We start from the raw sequence: 13,034 nt of genomic DNA on the forward strand, positions 1-13,034 counted from the left end.
ATTTTAAAAGAGCAAGAAGACTTGTCCGATTGCTAAAATGTTCATATTATAATCGTGAAGGCAGAAGAGAGTCAAGATGAATCTGTAAGTAAAGACTATCCCAGTTGTAGCTATAATGAAATAACTCATATTGGATGTTGTGATGGTTTGGTTCTTGTGTCAGCTTGGCCAAGTGATGGACTTATTGTCTGATCAAACAAGCACTGGCCTGACCATTACTGTAAGGACATTTCATGGACTTAAATCATCTGCAAGTTAATTGCACCCATGGCCAATTACATCTATGATAAACTAAGGGGAGTGACTTCTGTAATGAAGTAATCCAATCAGGTGGATTTAATCCAATCAGCTGAAAACTTTTAAGGGAGAGGTGACATTTTCAGCAGTCAGAAGAGAGAAATTTCTTCTCTACTTCAGCCAATTAGCCCCTTCTGGGAATTTATCAAAGACCTTCATTGTTATTACCAACATGCAGCTTCCCTATGGAATTTAGATTCACGCTTTCCCACAGTTGTGTGAGACACTTTTACAAAATCTGAAATTAACAGATACCTTCTGTTGGTTCTGTTTCCTTAGAGAACCCTGATGTTATAGATGCATACTCACACCAACTGTAAAAATAAACATAATACATGAGAAAATTCTTTTCAGGCATTGGACATGAGACAGAATAGATGATGAAACTTGAGAGGAAAAAGAAAACAATACAGATTCATCCTGATTTTCTGACTGGGAATACTTTCTCTACAACAGGTGGAAGCTGCAGCCCAAAAAGAATGGCAGTCTTTTTGAGCTATGGAAGAAAATACTGAAGTCCAGACTTCTGAATCAGCTATAATTTATAAGCAGAGTATTGGAAAAGGAAACATTGGCAGGGATGGGCACCCTGAAATACTGTATGGAGGTTAATAACAAGACATTTGCCAAAGTCTGGATTGCATGTTTGTGAGTCAAATGCCACAAGGACTGGCCAAGTAAAACTGCTGGAATGGGAGCTGAATAGAAATACCAGAGTCTCACTGTGCTGGAAAAACTGGACTCTCACCTCTACGATAATAAAGAGAATACCATATCCTTCTGAGTACCACGTCCATTCAGTGTAGACTTCAAAAAGTCCAGACCTTAGAAGTAAGGACCCTGTCCTATAGAAAAGGGTATGCAAGTACTAAAGACAAAAGTGAAATAGGCTTGCTCTCATAAGAAATAAAACAAAGCCTGAAGATAAATAAAACCCTGATATATTGTTTTTCAAAGCAACAATAAAAAAACAGTTTTAAAGGAAAATGGCATAATTTCAACTACATACAGAACACCATTGACAAAGGCCATCATACAAAAAAAATAGTTGCAGAACATGTGAAGAAGTAGGTAAGGTAAACAAAAATCAAGAACGAAATCAGTCAATAAACACAGATCCTAAGATGACACAGATGGTGGAATGAGTAGACAAGAATTTTAAAACAGTTAATGTGAATATGTTCAAGGGATTAAAAAAAGATGTTCATTGTATGTGAACCTATATAGATACATATAAATATATGTAAGTATATAGATAGATAGATAGATAGATAGATAGATAGATAGATAGATAGATAGATATAACTTTGAAACTGTAAAACCTGTTTTTAAAAGAGAACTAATTTGAAATTTTAGAAGTAAAAGATGCAATACCTGAAATAAAAATAATAGAATGAGCTTAACAGCAGAGTGGAGAAGGAAGAAGAAATAATCAGCAAAATAAAGTTCAATCAATAGTAATTATCTGATTTACATCAGAAAGAAAGAAAAATTTGGGAGAATATAAAGAACAGAACGTCATTAACCTATATTACAACATCAAGTGTTATAACATACATGTAACTCATAGTTTCAGAAAAAGAAAAGAGAAAGTAGGCTAGAAAATTATTTGAGCAAATTATGGCTGAAAATATGAAATTTGGTTATATATGTGCACACACAGATCTAAGCATTCTAATTGATCCCCAAGTGGATAAATAAAAAGGAACCATACCTTGGCATATAATGTAATTTACTCCATAGAAAGTCCTAGGGAACCTGCTGAATAGCTACCAAAACTAACAAGTAAATTTAACAAGTTTGTTGTATGCAAAATCATATTTTTAAAAATATATATTTTTATACATTATCAGCAAAATATTAGATAATAAAATATTGAATTTCTCTGCCAGTATTGTAAAAAATATGAACCACTGTGGATAACTTTAACAAGACTCCTGCCTAAAACCTGTAAAATAACACAGAGAGGAATTTAAATTTAAATTACTAAATGAATGGATAAGCAACAGAAATATTTGCTTCGTGGTTCTGGAAGCTGGAAGACCAAAATCAAGTTGTAAGGAGGCCCATACTCTTCTGAAACCAGTAGAAGAGAACCATCCCTTGCCTCTTCCTAGTGTCTGATAGTTTGCCATAGTCATAGATTTGAAAGACTTAGCATTATCAAAGTGTGAATGCTACCCAAATTTATTTATGGATCCAACACATTCCAAATTAAACATCCAATTAAACATCCAAACAAAAAAATATTTTGTAGAAGTTGATGAGCAGATTCTATAAATGAATATGGAAATTCAAAGGAAGTAGAACAGCCAAAACACTTTTGAAAAGGAACAAAGTTGGAAAACACATACTATCTTATTTGAAAACTTAATGTAAAGCTGCACATCAACATGTGGTATATTTGTTAAAAATAAATAAACATATTAATAGAACATAACAGAACATTTAGAAATCACACTCACATAGTTACGGTGAATTGATTTTCCTCATGTGTCTTGGCAATTCAATAGAGAAAGGAATTCTCTCCAACAAATGATGCCAGAACACCTGGATAAATATGAGGAAAAAAATTAAAATGACCTCTAACTCACACCAAATGCAAAAATAAATTTGACATAAATCAAAGAAATAGACTTGAAGCTGAATCTGTAGCTCATAGAGGAAAACCCAGGATAATATCTTTGAACTTGAAGTAAACAACTATTTCTTAAATAGGTGACATAAAGCACGGGAAGTATAATAGATTGGCTTTTATCAATATTAAAAACTTCTATTATGAAAAAGCCTTAAGAAATAAAAAGTTGATGCATAGACTTGGTGAAAATATTTGCAATATATACGCCTAACAAAGGGCTTAATCCAGAACATAAAAAGAATTCTTACAATTCAATGTTGAAAAGACAACTCAATAAGAAAACAGACAGATGACTTGTACAGACATGCCATCAAAGAAAATATATTAAGAGCTAATAAGTACAACCAGAGGTGCTCAAAATAAATCATGGTGAAATGTAAATTAAAACCTGCATAAGATACTGCTTCACACCCTTAGAATGACTAAAATTTAAAAAACCAACAATAGCAAGAGCTGTTAAGGAGGTGGAGCAAATGCCACCCTCATACAATCCTAATGGGAGTGTAAAATTGAGCAAAAATTTTGGTAAACGTTTTCAGGGCTGTTTTTTTTTAAATTAACTTATGATATATCTACTCACCAACCATGAAATTGCTTTTATTTATCCAAGACAGATGGAAACATGCTCACAGAAAGATATTTCCAAAAATTTTTATTGGCTTAATTATAATAGCCTCAATCTAGAAACTAATAAAATGTCCATCTATGGAACATCAGTAAGCTTCTGGTATATTCAGACAATTAAATATTACTCAGAAAAAATAAAGAATACTGACATATGTGATGATATGCATGAATTTCAAAAACATTTTGCTTAACAAAGGACAGTAGACACAAAAGGGCATGGAATCCATGATTACATTTAGATGAAGGAAAAAACAGGAAAAATAAACTAAGGTGATGGAAATTAGACCACGGGTCAGGTATTGACTGAAAGAGATAACTAACAGAACTTTCTACGGAAATTGAAATGTTCTTTATTTTGAATGGAGTTTATCTATATATCTCTATACATTTGCCAAATATAATCAAATTGCACACCTAAGATCTGTTCACTTCTATGTAAATTTAATCTCAGTTTAAAGAAAGTAAAACATTGAAATGCTAATCTGTGTGATATGAAAAATGTGAAATAAAAAATTCAATCATCAGTGCTAATATATTCAGAGAAATTTTAATGAGATAGGGATTAAGTTTTTCAAGCAATATTTATAGAACCTTCAAATTTTGAGGACCCCTCTGCAAAGCCCCAGTAGTGGAATGATGAGAAGATCGCAAAAAAAAGTCATTTGGTATCCACACAACTTCCACGTCAAACACAGCAGCTTGTATTTTAAATAATTTATTTCTTGTGGCTTTAGAAAAACACATTTTTTTCCTCTAAGAAGAATAGGAAAAAGGGAAGCCTAGTGAATTAAAAATGATTTTTAAATTGCTAGGTAAACCTCTCCCCTTTGCAGTGCCTTCATTTTGGAGCATTGATGTCCACATGCATCCAGATTCCCATCCTATTGCTGACTTGCTCCTTCAAAGAATATTTTGCATCTGGACCCTGAACCAGACCATCCCCAGTGTAGGGTCATGAATATGGCCAACATATTCCTGCACATTTACACATATGCAGGCTGCTACAATGTAGATTATACCCATGCCGCTAGACTTCCATCATGTTATTCCTGCCTGGTAGTCTTGTTTACAACTTGTATTTCAGTCTGCCAGAGCCCTGTCAGATAGTGCAATCCCTCTGTGGTAGATCAAACTAGTGACTTATTCATTGGCACCCTTTCCTTGGCTCATTAGTGGACTTAGCCATGTGACTTGCTTTGTCTAATAGAATAGAGTAGAAGAGACAATATGCCAATTTGGAACCTTGGCCTTAAGAAGCCTGATAGATTTCTGCTTGACTTTATATACCTTTCTCATAACAATAAGAACATGCTACAGTTAGCCTTCTAATCCCACGTGAAAAATAAGAGTCAGGGATGGGGGCAGAGCTGCCCAGTCTAGCCAGCCCAGACACTCTAGCCTCCACACACTGGAGCAGAGCCATGAGAACAAATTTATTGTCATTTTGGGTCACTTAATTTGGGAGTAGTCCATTATGCAGTGTTGTGACAACAGCTAATTGATATATCCCTCCTCAGGATAACATCAACAACACTTACACCTTTCTGCTAGAAAAAATGGAAATATACAACATCCCTTACCCATCCTATATTCCCGATTTAAAGATAGAGGGATGATACATGACCCAGCAAACCAAGTAGCCATAAATTGGAGTGCTAAGTTACCAGAGAACAGATACCCATGTACTGCATCAGCTCTCAATATGCTAATTTTGAGAACTTTTGTGAAATGACTAAACTTTATTTGCATCAAAAAAATCATCCCTTTGTAGTCTAAAATCATCTGCTTCCTGGATTCCCACTCATGAGGTCTATCTTATACTTCGGCTATATAACCCTGCCCTGGCTGAATTCATAAAACTCTATGCGAATGGTGTGTTGGCTTGTCCACAACCTCCTGGGAGTCATCTCTATGATGAGGCAGCTTCCTTAGCCCTGGCCTCAGCAGTACAGACTCTCATTTTCCTATCGGCTTCATAATTGAGGTGGCATGATATCTCATTCTTCAAATCACCTCCATTATGGCAGTGTGATCCTGATTATCTGGGTCAGGAATTAAATAGGGCACAGCAGGGATTGTTTGTTTCTGTTCCGCAATGTCTGTGGCTTTAGGGGAAAATCCAAATGGCTGAGATTGACTCATGAGAACTCAAGACTATAACCATCTGGAAGTTTCTCCATTCACACGTTGTGTGCCTGGATGGGGGGTTAGGGTTATGGTGGGGATTAGCTAATCAGTCAGAGGCCAATACCTGGTCTCTCCAGGTGGCTAGGACTTCCTCACAACATGGCGGTCATAGGTCAGTCAGCCTTCATCCATGGGGCTCCGGGCGGCAAGAGTGAGTGTTTCAGCAGCACAAGGCAGAAGCTGCAAATCTTTCATGACCTAGACCCAGAAACCACATAATATCATGCCCACTGAATCCTACTGCAAAGCAGTCAGAAGCCACTGAAATTCCAAGAGAGAGGCTTTCTCTTGGGGAGAGGAGTTCAGAGCATTTGCAACCACGTTTTAAAAATCCCATAGAGGGGGATGGAAAAGAAAGGAAAGAAATCCCTTGTGATGAATACAGAAATGGACAAATCATATGGCCTGGGGAGGTGGTCATACTGTTTAATATGTCCTGCTGACTCTCATATCCTCATCTCCAACCACCACTGCCTAGGCTAGGAACAGTTATCAGTTTTGCTATGAAGGAAGCAGCTCTTATGTATCAGAGAATCATGCTTCAAAGCATATTTATTTGCCTTAGAAGGAGAAACGTGACTGAAGACTGTCAGTTCTTATCTTACCCAAGATCCAGTGGCGTGCTGAAGCTACCTTGGGGTGCTTCCAACTGGCTTTAAAAACAAATGAACTTTTAAGTTGTATAATATAACATATATACAACACAAAGAAAGAAAAAAGCAATAATTTTCAAAGCACTCTTCAACAAGTAGTTTCAGAACAGATCCCAGAGTTTTTCATGGTGATACTAGCTTTTGGAAATGTTGTATGCATCTTTTCACAACTCTGTGTTTGGTGATGTCACATTGGTAGCTTAAACTCGGCCTAAGTGTTAGTGTTTACACATGGAAATTGGTAAACACTATAAAGTGGGGCTTTTATTCACCGGTGCACCACTGCCAAGATCCATCTATCTCCAGGTGATTGATGTTATAATAAGTAAAGGCCTGAGGCTATTGGCACCCAGCTACCACACAGACTGAACATTTGGGTGAAGAGAAATGAAAGAAATGCTCAGTGAAAATCATAGATAAGAGCCTGAATAATATATCTAACAACATCGTGAGAAGGATAGTACCACTGACAAAAAGGGGACAAAGAGACTAGCGGATCTCTTTCGCATCTCACTATTATATTATTTCCACTAAAAGATGAAATTTGCAAGAACAAAAACTGGTGGCAGAATAAAGAAAATTATGAAATGTTGTTAACTATAAGAACAAAAGAGCCAATTTTACTCCTTCATAGTGTCTATCATTACCTTACTATTCATGTATGTATCTGTTCATTTTATTAATGTCATCCTGTTAGAATTAAGGCAAAACTTTGCCAGGCTTATTCATTAAAATAATGCCAGTTCCTAGACCATACCTAGCACATTATAGATGCACAATAAATATTAGTGTAATAAATAAGTGCAAAAAAAGGTTTCTTACATGGGAGATGGGGCAAATATTCTGAAATCACACAGGTCAGTGACCATAGGAGGAGAAAATTTGGTCATTGATTCAATATTAATCCCACTGACTTTGAGAGATAGACGGATTAAGTCTTAGTGGAGATATATGAAAGGCAATCAAGTTTGTGGATTAGATATTCCATGGAGTACTCAGAGACAGTATTCTATGTTGAATTGTATCCCCCCAAAAGATATGTTCACCTCCTAATCCCCAGTCTCATAAATATGATCCTATTGAAAGTAGGATCTTTGAAGATGTTATTAGTTAAGATGAGGCCAAACAGGGTCATGGTGGACTCCAATCCAATATGACTGGTGTCCTTTTAAGAAGTAGAAATTAGACACAGAAAAAAACAGAATAAAGATAGTCACATGACAAGAAACAGAGATTGGGTTATGTCAGAAGCCAAAGAATACCATAGAATGCTAAAAAGTCACTGCCAGCACACTGTAGACTTCATAGAAAGTATGGCCCTGACAATACCTTAAAATTGGACTTCTAACTGCCAGAACTTTGAGACATAAATTTTTGTTGTTTCAAGCCACTCAGTTTGTTGTGCATTTTTACAGTAGCTCTAGGAAACTAAGGCAAATGGACACATAGAGCTGAAGCATAGATGATAGTTGCTGGCTAAAAGTGCTCTTTCACTAACTCTTTTGTTTGCTATTTTATTTGTCCTTGGTCCTTCAAGAGAGCTTTGGGAGAGCCATAGCCACATGTGGTAGTTAGATGCAGTTGTCAGCTTGGCCAGGTGAAGGCACCTAGATCTGTTGCTGTCGACATGAGCCATTGGCATGTGAACCTCATCTGTCGTTGATTACATCTGCAGTCAGCTAGGAGGTGTGCCTGCTGCAATGAATGATGTTTAATTTAATTGGCTAGTGCTTAAATGACAGACTCAACGTAGCATAGCCCAAGCAGCTCAGCATGCCTCATCTCAGCACTCGCAGCTCAGCCCAGGCCTTTGGCGATGCAGGAAGAAATCACCCCAGGGAAAGGAAGCCAGAGGCCTGGAGAGAAGGCCAGCAGAGATCGTATTGTGCCTTCCCATGTAAAATAGAACCTCAGTTGAAAGTTAGTTGTCTTTCCTCTGAAGAACAAAATAAATCTCCTTTTATTAAAAGCCAAACCATTTCTGGTGTGTTGCATTCCAGCAGCTAGCCAACGAGAAAGCCACCCAAACCTAAGTATTTGATTGTATTAAAGAAGATATTTTGAGCATACACGGATGTGAGGAAATAGCTAGCCAGTAATTTAGTAATTCACTGAAGGAAACTTTTAGCAACAAACGAACAGGCACACAGATTCATAGAATTACCTTTTTAAAAGTGAAGTCTTGAGAAAAGAGTCTATAATGGAATTACTGGTGTTGCCAGTTTCATCTTGTGCCAAAACTGGTGAAATTCCATTCTGAAGTAGTTTGGCATCTTCTGTAGCCTCAAGTGAGATTGTTAACATTTGCTTCAGGCATAACTTCACTTTTCTGACAGAGAGAATCATAACCTGATGCAAAGTAAAATTTCCAACTTTCCCAACAAGGTGGAAGAAGGAATAGTATAGTCTTTCCTATCCATCATTTCCTTTAAAATCTACATTGTGATCCCTCAAGAAACTTTTATTTTGCCAAAAATAACTTTATTAACCATGAGCTGTATTTTTGTTGTTTATGATGATGATTGTTTTCAGTAAAAACATTATCAATTTCTCCCTGAGTAAAAATTACCTCAAAAAAATAACACCTTAGGAAGAGACGTTTTCATCTTAATAAATACCTTGTGTTGAAAGTGTGAGAAATATGTAAGCTTTATTATTTTAACAGTGAGCTTGTGCTTTTCCTATTAACCCAACAGGGAGAGGGAAAAAACTAAGCCTGAGTGAAATGGTAAAAAAAATAAAGGGAAGCCAAACCCCAGGATATCCTTTTTACGTTCCCTCACTCAGTAGACCAGATCAGTATGAATGAATATTTACCATAATCAAAGCAACTTCCTAGGAAGTTTCACATACGATATCTCTTTCATTCCTTACAGTAAATACATGAATTGATTATAAATCATGTTAAAATGGTGTTATCCATTAAAACATTTTATTTGGAGGGAATGTCAGAGACTTAGAAACCTTTAAAATCATAGTTTGGTCCATGAGAAACTACCCCTGCCACTGGGGGAAACATAAATGTACAGTAAGGTGAACAACAAATGAACATGTTGTTTCTAGCTGAACTTGGATCCAGGACATCCCTGGGGCAAGCTAAATTAGACCAAGCAAGAGATTCTTTTTGTCTATACTAGATGCAGAGAAAGAATATAAGCTTTCCTATAAGGCTAGATCATAACTGTTTTTATTCGCCGCAGGTTTGGGAAGCTGTATCAGTGTCCCCATCTACATATTTATAAGGGTATAAAAAGTGCCAAGAGAGACAAAGATTGTTGGGCTTTAATCCAGGCTAACTTCTCCACCCTTAAGGAGAGAAGAAGAGTGTACTGGTTTGAAACTATTGTGTACCCCCAGAAAAGCTATGTTCTTTAATCTTCAGTCAATATTGCTGGGTGGGATTTTTTTTACTGTTTCCAATGGACATGTGATCCATCCAATTGTGGGTGGTAAATTTTGATTAGATGGTTTCCATGGAGATGTGTCTCCACCCATTCAAGGTAGGGTTGCTTACTGGAGCTTTTAAGAGGGAACCATTTTGGAAAAAGTTTCAGTGCCACAGAGCCCACACAGCCAGAGATCTTTGGAGATGCAGACAGAAAACACCCCAGAGGAAGCTTTATGAAATGAGAAAAGGAAGCTAGCAGACATTGTCATGTGCTTTCCAAGCTAAGAGAGATGTCTAGAAGCCAGAGACCTCAGCAGAGGCCAGCCACGTGCCTTCCCAGCCAACAGAGGTGTTCTGAATGGTGTCAGACTTTCTGTAGTGAAAGTAACCTCTTGTTGGTACCTTAATTTGGACATTTTCACAGCCTTAGAACTGTAAACTTGCAATTTATTAAATTCCCTTTTTCAAAGCTGTTCTGTTTCTGATATATTGCATTCCAACAGCTCTAACAAACTAAAACAAAGAGTATTAAGAGAGAGGGGAACAACCAGGTCAGTTATAAGAAAGACAGGTTTCCTAACTCCAGCATCATAAAAATAAGGGTTTTTAGAAAACTTCACTCCCATATAAGCTGCATTTTAACTCCTTCCATTATCACAAAGGCAAGTAAAATGATTTTGAACTTGTTTCAACTAGATGTACTGGATTGTTTTTATTTGTACTACAGGCAATATAATTACTGAATTGCTGAAATTAAGAAAAGGATATTTATTAATTCATTGGAAGGATATTGAGGTTTTACACACAGCCAAGATGCACAAAGAGATGTATTGGGTGGTTTCCAGTGCCCTAATATTACCCAAAGCCCTCCATGGTCTGAATTTTCCACATTCACACTTTAACAAATTTGTAGAATTTCTTACAGCACTGCATAGGCTCATGATGCACTTCTACGCTTTAGCCTAGAATTAACTTCTCTACTTTTTCTGCCTTTCCTAATCCCTCTTAATCTTTTAAGCATCCAACATAGATTGTATCTTGCTTTCAAAAAGTATATGACACTCCACTTTCAATGTTCTCCCATCTGTATGCTTCTATTATGCTGGTAATAAACACCAATATCGACAATATTTTATATGCCAGGCATTGTGATAAGCATTTTATATGACTCATCTTATTTAATCCTTATAACACCTTCGTGTTTTGATTACTATTGGTATCACCACAGATATTAACTGACTACCCAAGACTATACAGTTGTGAGTGATGGAATTCAGATTCTCAACTCAGTTGTATCCAACACCAGAGTATAAGCTGTTAACTACTAGGATATATTTCCATTTATCATTCTGTGTTCTAATTTTACATGTTTTTTTGTTTGTTTGTTTTTTGTTTTTTGCCTATCTCCACTAAATTGTAATCAACTTGAATGTAGGAACTGTGTTTTTTTATACTTGCATTTCCAACACCTTGCAAATTACCTTGCCCAATAGATGGGCATGAAAATATGTGAAATGAAATAGTAGATGAATAAATCACACTCTCTTTCTTGTTTACTGATTGCTTAAACTATCCCATTACTGAATGCCAGAGGGAGGTGAGGAAGACAAAAAGAAAATAACTTAAGTAAAAGCAGCAAGACACAATCTCAATAGAAGCACTTAGCATTTATACTTCCTTAGTGTCCATCATTCTGTAATCGTACATTGGAATGCTGGGATATTTAAGCACCTCAACATTGGACTTGCACTCTCATAATTGCACCCTGATTCCCTCCCATCCTCCATTCACAATTTTTTAAGGAAATGGTTGTTGAAGATCTAAAAATACATTATGAGATCTGGTGGGATACTATGGAGGAGGGGGAAAAGGAGAAAAAGAAGAAGAAATCAAGTTATTGTCTACATGCCATGTAATGTGCCAAGTAACTCAGGTAATATCATCATCAAAATCCTCTTTATTTTACAGAGTGCTATAATGATGCATAAAGAGTATAAATAATTTGCCTAAGTCCATATAGCAAACAGGTTTCAAACCCTAGAATTAAACATAAGATAGGCCTCCTGGGTCTAGATACCAGTTTCTTAACCACTATATTATACTATCTATAAACCTTCCTGTCCAGACTTGCTCCTCTTCCAGTATTATCCATTTTTGTGAATAAGCCTTTACTGGAAAAATATCACAGGGTATAACGAGAAACAAATTAATACTTCTTCCACCCCTTCTTCTTAACTGTCCATTCAAACCTACTCTGTAGTATTAGTTTTTACCTTGCTCCTTCAGAAAAATCTTCAGTGGGTGCCATATCTTATCTGCATACTAATTAAAATAAGCAAGTTCCATGAAATAGAAATAAAATCCAAAATCCATTCATTCACTGGCAAAGTGAAAAAATCTAACTTTTTTCACTTTGACTATATTTCAATAGCTACTCTTTTCCCTACATACATTCTGACTCCCTTGAATGTCTTCTAAACTGATCCTTTGGTAATCTATCAAAACACAAATCTAATCATAATCACTGCTTCCAACAATTTTTAATGGATTCTCCTTGCTTTTAAGCTAAAGACTAAAACTTTTAACCTTTCCTGTAGGACTCCCAATGGCCCCTACTTCTTTCTGCAAGTATATCACATTACTCTCTATATTAATCCAATACAACTTCTTCAGTTTTTTAAATTCATTTCCTTGAATTAATTATACTATCATGCTTCAGAGACTTTGCACATGCTTCCTCCTTTATGTGGAATGGTCTCTCAAAATTCTCACCTTAGCTAACATCTATTCATCTTTCAGATCTTAGCTTAAATTTATTTCTATCATAAGAAAACTCTCTTGAGCACCCAAGATAATCCATGTTTCTGTACTCTCCTGAAATCTTGTTCTTATCCTATAAGGCCTTTACTTCAGTTCTAATCATTCATTTCCTGGTCTATTTAAACTGTGAGCTCCAGAGGAAGAGGAGATTTGTCTGTTTTGCTCACTGATGTATCCCCAGCACCTAGTTACTAACTGTTGTATTATAGAAACTAAGTGAACATGTTAATCCATTACATGAATTAACTATAGTAATATGCTTTTTTAAGCTATAAAGCTTAGTAATATAATAATATACTATTTGTAAAATTATGTCTTTAAAATGGTCCTAGATGTAACACCTCAGCACATTATGTTTTTTCAGAAATATATTTAATTAAAATGCACAAGTATATAAATTATATATATATTTTCATGCTTACAA

The 13,034-nt window shown here is 36.0% G+C and overlaps 2 long non-coding RNA genes across 5 annotated transcripts in view; one reads left to right on the top strand and one right to left on the bottom strand.

The window, feature by feature from the left end:
- LOC143673469 (uncharacterized) overlaps positions 1-13,034 on the bottom strand; it is a 124,143-nt gene that overhangs the window by 94,499 nt on the left and 16,610 nt on the right. For all 3 annotated transcript variants that reach the window (XR_013170380.1, XR_013170381.1, XR_013170379.1), the window contains one exon: positions 2,763-2,847. This is a non-coding gene — a long non-coding RNA (uncharacterized LOC143673469). The remainder of the gene's footprint in view (positions 1-2,762; positions 2,848-13,034) is intronic.
- Positions 1-13,034, top strand: part of LOC143673470 (uncharacterized) — a 32,624-nt gene that overhangs the window by 13,629 nt on the left and 5,961 nt on the right. Inside the window, exon 3 of one of the 2 annotated variants that reach the window (XR_013170383.1) lies at positions 754-1,057. The exons of the other annotated variant lie outside the window; for it this stretch is intronic. This is a non-coding gene — a long non-coding RNA (uncharacterized LOC143673470). Of the gene's footprint in view, positions 1-753; positions 1,058-13,034 lie in introns of those variants that run through there. 2 annotated transcript variants of the gene reach the window in all.

Source organism: Tamandua tetradactyla, chromosome 2, assembly GCF_023851605.1.
Source record: "Tamandua tetradactyla isolate mTamTet1 chromosome 2, mTamTet1.pri, whole genome shotgun sequence".
NCBI classification, from domain to species: Eukaryota; Metazoa; Chordata; class Mammalia; order Pilosa; family Myrmecophagidae; genus Tamandua; species Tamandua tetradactyla.